The sequence below is a fragment of the Priapulus caudatus genome, unplaced genomic scaffold, assembly GCF_000485595.1.
Source record: "Priapulus caudatus unplaced genomic scaffold, Priapulus_caudatus-5.0.1 Scaffold80, whole genome shotgun sequence".
Taxonomy (NCBI): domain Eukaryota; kingdom Metazoa; phylum Priapulida; class Priapulimorpha; order Priapulimorphida; family Priapulidae; genus Priapulus; species Priapulus caudatus.
The window spans coordinates 522,625-529,368 of NW_014577141.1; positions in this window are offsets into that span (position 1 = coordinate 522,625).

Below are 6,744 nucleotides of genomic sequence, written 5' to 3' on the forward strand. Positions count from 1 at the left end.
AAAGCCTTCCCCTAGCGACGAATCCTCCAACAAGATTTTGATGCATTCCCTTGCGCAACACACCAGTAAACGTCCGTACACATAAAGCCTTCATTCAAGGAAAATTTCCCCAAGTCTTTTGATTGCATTCCCTCGCACACGCCAATGAATTCTCTGTCATTCCTTTGAAAGAATTCCCTTTGAGACACCAGTAAACTCTCCTGCAATAGCTTTGAGGGGCACTTCTCGCAAGCACTAGTTAACTCCTCCCTGTATAAGACCTTCGATGGGATTCCCTAATACAGACACTAGTGAACCCTTCTCTCTCTTCACTCTGTGTGTGTGTAAAGATGTGCCATAGTTTGTGCAAGGATTGCGTGTGAGCGTGACTATCGGCGTGCTTGCTTGGCTACTACTACACTACTACTACTACTACTACATACTACTACTACTACTATACTACTACCTACTACTACTACTACTAGTAAATAATAATAATATAATATATAAAAATAATAATTACTAATACTATACTAATACTACTACTGCTGCTGCTGTGCTGCGCGCTGTGGCTACTACTACTTGGCCGGTTGATGGTACTGCTGCCTGCTAGTGTGGTGGTGTGCGGTGGCTTGGGTCGTGGTTGGTGGTGTGGTGGTGGTGGTGGTGTGCGTGTGGTGGTGGTGTGGTGTGTGGTGTGGTGGATGGTGGGGTGGTGGCTGGTGAGTGTGTGGTGATGGTGTGGCTGTGTGTGGGGCGATGGATGTGTGGTGTAGGTGGCGGCGTGCAGTGTGAGTGGTGGTGGTGGTGTGGTGGTGGTGGTGTGTGGTGGTGGTTGGTGGGTGTGGTGGTAGTGGATGGCTGATGGTGGTGTGGTGGGGTGTGGTGTGGTGGTCGGTGGTCGGCTGGCGGTGGTGGCGGTGGCGTTGGCGTGCGTGGCGTGGCGGGGTGTGCGTGTGGTGTGGTGGTGGTGGTTGGTCGTGGCGTGCGGGTGTGGTGCTGGTTTGCCGTGGCGGTGGCGTGGCGGTGGCGGCGGTGGCGTGGCGGCGGCGGCGGTGGTTATTGGCGGTTGAGTGTGTGGTGGTGTGGGCTGGTCTCGGTGATGGTGCTGTACTGTACTGGTGCTGCGCTGTCTGCTGTGCTGTTGTTGTTGTTGTTGCCGCTGCTGCTACTGCTGCTCCTACTACTCCTACTGTTGTTAATGCTACTGTTTCTACTGTTATACTATAACTACTGCTCCTACTGCTGCTGCTGCTGCTGCCTGCCTACTGGCTGCCTTACTCGCGGCTGTTTCTGAGATGCTTGCTGCTCTGCTGCTGCTGCTGGCTGTTTTTGCAGACAGCTCCTAATCGCTTGATTGTGAGCGAGCCCTTAAGAGTTCGGCTAGAAAATTGCGCCAGACAAAATTCGTGTTGCCATATTTTCCCTCGCCACGGAACAATGGTGTTTGCATTAGAGCATCGCTTGAAACAGCTTCGCGATTCTTCCTCAAAAAACTGCGAGGGAAGGGCTGCGGCTGCGGCGTGGGAAGGACGAGCGTGTTTCCTGATTATTACTAGGGAGAATAAAATCGGCGCGACGTGAACTGGCGCGTAATAGGATAATACGACTCTGTAAAAGCACATGCAACGTAACATATCTCACCGGTGGTTAAACGTTGAATACCTGTAGCTGCCATTGTCTCAGTTAGCGAGTGCGTTGTGCGCGTTGCCGTGCGTGCGGAGCGTGCGCTTGCGTGCGGGCGCGGCATTGGCGTGCGTACGCTGCCTGGCCTACGTGCTTGCGTTGCCTTGCCTGCTGGTGCGTGTGTGTCCGCGTGTCTGCGTGCGTGCGTGCGTGGCGTGTGTACGCGCGTGCGGCCTTGCGTTCGTGCCCTACGTCCTGTCCTTACATGCAGTGGTGGTGCGTAGCGTGGTTGGGCGTGCGTGTGCGTCGCTGTGCGTGACGGCGTGGCGTCGCGTGGTGTCGCGGCATGAGTGGGGCGTGCGAGCGGGCTCTGTTGGCCAGCATATGTGCGTGTATATATAAATCACGTACGTGGACGCCTGCGTTGTGCGTGCACCTGAGTGTGTGTGGTATGTGCGTGCGTGCGTGCGTGCCGTGGCGTGCGTGCTGTGCGTGCAGAGTGCATGAGTGCGGGACACCCACCGTCCGCGCGCGCGTGTGCCAGCATATGTTGCGTGTATATCTAAACACGTACGTGCGCGTGCGTGTGCGGTGCACCTTGAGTCTGTGTGTGGGTGCGATGTGCGTGCGTGCGCGCGCTGTGTGTGTCTATCTCTCTATCTCATCATGGTCTGTGTGATGAGCCGCGCACGTCTGTCCGTCTTTCTGTGTTATATTCCTTCCATGATAGATTCAGCCCCCGCGCGTCGTGATCAGACCACTAGACGCCGCTGGAGTCTAACAAGCCAAGCTTACTGATTATCTGACAGCAATGCTGTAAAGAAGCTGCTTAGAAATCGAGACAGGTGACGATCAATGGGCACGCCAGAAAAATCCGTCGCCGTTAGCTGCGCGCGTGCAACGCAGTAAGACGCGACGCATCGCAATCTCGCGTCCTTTCTTTCGCCAACATTCTTCGCCGTAGATGAAGGCATAGCGGACAGAAAGGCAAAGTGACATGTGGCCCAGGACAACACGGACGAGGCGAGGCGACGTGATGTTTTTCGTCGTATGGAAGGCTTTATGGGGAGGTTTACTGGTGTGTGCGAGGGAATGCAATCAAAAGACTTGTGGGAAATTTTCCTTGAATGAAAGGCTTTATGTGTACGGACGTTTACTGGTGTGCGCAAGGGAATGCAATCAAAAGTCTTGTGGGAGATTTTCGTCGTATGGAAGGCTTTATGGGGAGGTTTACTGGTGTGTGCAAGGGAATGCAATCAAAAGTCTTGTGGGAGATTTTCGTCGTATGGAAGGCTTTATGGGGAGGTTTACTGGTGTGTGCGAGGGAATGCTATCAAGGGTTGTTGGGGGTAGTTCGCTGGCATGGAATGTTTTACGGGAGGGTTTAGTAGTATGGAAAGTACTTCACGTGAGTTTATTGGCATAGAAGGAGTCATGGGCGAATTTTAGCAGCACAGAAGATATTACGAGTGGGATTACCAGTATTGAAGGTCACAACCAGTGAACCTACTAGCATGGAAAGTTTTGCGGCGGAGCTCACTTGTATGTGAGGCCTTGGGGGGAATTTAATAGTAAAGAATATGAGAAGGTGTACTCGTATGGAAGGTATGAGAGCATGCTGATATGGAATGTTTTACGGGAAGGTTTACTTGTACATGAGTCCTTGCTATTACGTTTACTAGTGTGGAAGAGGTTCAGGGGCGAGGTTACTGATATGACAGATATGTTGGAGGGACTATGCCAGATATGTTGATATGTTATATGCCACGTATATATGTCACATATGTTATGCATATATGCCACTATGCAGATATGTTGGAGGGACTATGCGTCACTATGGGAGTATGGAAGCTATATCTGGAATGTATACTAGTGTGGAAGGTCATAGTGGGATTATGCTAATATGGAAAGTTTAATTGGATTGTATACTAATCGAAAAGGTCACAGGGTGGTTATGCTAGTGTGTAAGGTTTAATTGGATTGAATACTAATCGGAAAGGTCACAGGGGAGTATTATGCTAATATAGGAAGTTTAATTGGAAAGTACACCAATGAGAAAGGTCACAGGAGTGAGTGTAGGCCTACTTAGCACGGATTGTCGTACGATGTAGTTTCATAAAGCATGAGGGAGGTCGGCGCGCACACAGGCACTTGAAGCGTTTCAATAAAATATATACGCAGGGGTCGTGTGCTGTGCACGGCGACAGTTAACTATATAGCTAACTAAATATATAGCTAGCTATATATTTAACTGTCGCCGTGCACAGCGCACGACCCCTGCGTATATATTTTATTGAAACGCTTCAAGTGCCTGTGGGTGCGCATGCACCCTATAGCATCTTTATTTTCGCACCCATCGTCATCCGCCTCTTTCACTTCTCGCTTCGCTTAGTCGCTGTTGAATCAAGCTGTGTGTTAGACTTAGAGGCACGTCTCTCCCGAGTGCATGCAGTTGCTCCGACGTTATTGCATCGCTACGAAGCCGTAGCGATGTGTCGTTGTGAACGCTGATGGCGCTCCGTCGCTCCGCTACGGCAGACGATCGAAGGCAAGCATCGTGTGCACCAGCTATACTGGCTACATATTAAGCTCCGAGATCCTTCCGTATCGCGTCGGATCGGCTGAGCCGTAAAGATTCCGCCGTCTGCTGCGATATACAGTGAACGCATCGGCGGTCATTACTAATAGACGTGCGTGCATGCGTGCGTGCGCGCGTGCGTGTGTTGTGTTGTGTTGAGTATCGCGGTAGGTCTGTGCAGGTAGTGTCGTGTACGTGCTGGGGTGTGTGTATGTGGGGGGGGTACTTGGTGGTTGGGCTAGTGTGTGCGTGGTGGAGATGAGGGGAGTGTGGATCACTGCGATTGACGGTGGCTGATCGCGGGCGAGCAGCGCGGAGTACTACATCTGATTGCTGAGGGATTACTTTGCGCGCGGATGGATGTGAGCGTGCGATAGATACCGCCGCACTCGACAGGCATTGCTATCTAACGAATAAGTTTTGTTTTTTTTTCTTTTTCTCTCTCGCGTGTGCGCGCTCTTTAGATCCTTTATTTGTCATGGCGCGTATAGACTTGACGTGTTTTTTCCTCTCGAGTTTTGTAAAACGCGATTATCAGCGCCGTCTGTCGGAATCTTGTGTTGCCGTTAATCGATGGTGATCATCCAGTACTGCATGCTCGATGATCACCATACACACGCCGCACGCCGAAACAGCACACATGCAGCTCAACACCATAGAACGCATACAAACACAAGCGCGCAACATCCAAGGTATAGGCTACTATAAAGCCCGTCGTGCACTACACAAACGCGCACAACATACCGCGCCAACATACAAACAAACCACGCGCCGCGCGCAAACGGTACGCCACGCGCACCACGCACACGCCACACACCCACAGCCACCACAACACACAACCTGCACACACACACACACACACACAAACACACACACACACACACGCGTGAATGTCAAGCTAGTTTTGCCGAACGTCTTGCAAAGCAAACGTTACGTGATACTTTGAGGCCGCGCTCGATTTCGCAGCATGCAGCTAGAGATAAAAACCTCTACTCTAGAGAAGATATGCCCTAGCAGTCTTGACACATATGCCGGAGCAAATCCGCTTCCAATGCGCGTCAATTTCCCAGAAAACGCAGAAAAATAATCATATTTTGAACAGACCGGCTACGGAGTCCTACGCCATTTGCCCTTTGTTCACGACTATGTAGTTAAGTGATTAATAATAACAGTAGCCATTCCGACATTTGATTCTTATATCGAATGACTTGATATCGATGCTTGCTGAAGAAGAGAGATGGCGGGAGTGATTGAGATTCATCAGAAAGAGATACGTGGGTACGGGGGATGATGCAGAGAAATGACAGAGACATACGGAGAGGTGCGACAGTCAGAGAGAACGGAACGACAAGGGGGGGTAGACGACAAATCAAGCAGGAGAGGAGAAGGGGAGTTACTACTAGACGGGACGGGAAAAGCATGAAGGGAGAGAAGGCAGCGGGACGAAGAATCACCAACATGAGAGCGGAATGGTTTCAGCCAACGTAGTTATACCAAATCGTGTGTATGTATATTATGTTACGTAATCTGAACTAATATCAATGTTGCGAAATCGTATCTCGTATAGTTTAGACATTTTAAATATTCTTAAAAGCTTATTTTAAGGGTTTTTTAACTATGAAAATTCCGACATGGTGTATTTATCACTTTAAACGACGAAAAAATAATAATGATAAAATTGAAACAAAATATCTTTCTTATTCTCTCTTGTTTGCTTTCTTCGTCGCAATCACATACCACAACACAACAAGCTAGGTAAATCTCTTGCCAAACGAGAGCTAACTGGGTGTGTTAAACCAAATATCATATCATATCACTAACATGGTGTAGGCTAATATATATACACCACGCGACAATGTATACGTGGGCTTATGGGCCCGTAAGCGAATCAATCGCTCTCATGTTTTTCACTGCTACGCGCTAAATTTAAAAAATGAAATGATAAAAAAATTAAAAATTACCCATAGATAATTACGCGGTTAAAGCAACAGCACACCCTGCGAATGTACGCGTACGATGACCGTGATCGCTTCCATAGATATTCTCCCTAATCCGGGGCGGAAAAGCGAGGTTAAGAGGCTGAGAAAAGAAATCGAGGCAAACGTTGACGAATAATTGTACGTGGTTGTTATTCACGCCGCGCGTATTCCGCGTAGAAATGTGCAACCAACACGAGCGTAGGTCGCGATAACCGCGCACTCAACGCACGCACGCACCGCACGGGCGTCAAATGGCACGCGACGCAGCGCACGGATTCGCACAACGCCCGCGCACATAGCACACACACGCACATACACAACACATACACGACACAGACGCGCGCACCAACACAACAATCACGCAGCATACACATACACAGCACGCAGACACGCCGCGCGGAAGCGCACTAATAAACGCACCCCACGCGCACGTACATACGCCATCACATGCACAGCGCGCACACATATGCACATACATGCAGCGCGCGGGTTAACATACGCACACACACGCCCAACACGCGAGGCCGCGCACACCACGCACCACCGCCATGACATATGCACTATTGAAGAATTTATTGACGT